Raw genomic sequence first — 938 nt, forward strand, 5'->3', positions numbered from 1 at the left:
GCTGGTGCAGGACAAACACCAGCCAGAGAGACTTTTCATAGCTGGAAAACCCAGAGGTACCAGCTCATAACTGCTCTATAAAACATGAGGAAATCATTTATTCATAATTAAAGAGTGACTTATTACAAAGTGGTACCACATTTTCTGTTTTCCTACATACTACATGGACTAAAAGTCAGCAACTCACATTTAGGACGACTTTCTGTTAGCATAAAGTTGGACGCGTTGTGAAATGGCAGGGCCCCCGGGCACAGAGGCTTTAAAAGGCGCACCATGCTACCTAGCAGAGCCCCAGCCCCAAAGTGAAGATGTTTTCAGATAAACGTTTGACTGATCCCTTTTGAGTCTCCAACAAGAAATGTTTATAACAGTAACTTTACCCGGACACTCTGGCTTCGGGTCCCCGCCGAACCCTTTGGCCCCTGAGTCCATGTGAACCGGAGTGACGAGCGTCGTCTTGCAACAAGAAACAGACCAACTTTTAGATGCTCGGTGAATGAAAATCATTTTGCGGTGAGAAGCGATATAAACCAAAAACAAGAGCTTTGTTTACAGAGTTTGTTATGGTGAGTTCACGAAGCATGCGAGAGGAAAGTGAAGTCGAGTCCTCTGAATGATGTATGGAGGGATGCCTTGGACTGCTGCATTATTGAAACAGGGCAACAGAAAAGCTTGGCCCCTACTCGATGAGCGATGCAGTCCCTCTCACATTTAGTCAACAACACGTCTTCTTGTTTTTGAAACACATCATGAATCTGAATCATGATTTCTTTTTTTTTTTTTTTAAATGCTGCAACACTGAGGTGTGATGCATAATTCACCCATGTATTTTCAAAGTCCGAGTCGTCAGAAAAATCTTAGGAGGAAAATAGAGGGGTGGTGTGAGGAAAAATCTGATGTATTTACACTTGGATTTCACTGGTGGTGTCCTCTGAGGG

Source organism: Xiphias gladius, chromosome 12, assembly GCF_016859285.1.
Source record: "Xiphias gladius isolate SHS-SW01 ecotype Sanya breed wild chromosome 12, ASM1685928v1, whole genome shotgun sequence".
Taxonomy (NCBI): domain Eukaryota; kingdom Metazoa; phylum Chordata; class Actinopteri; order Istiophoriformes; family Xiphiidae; genus Xiphias; species Xiphias gladius.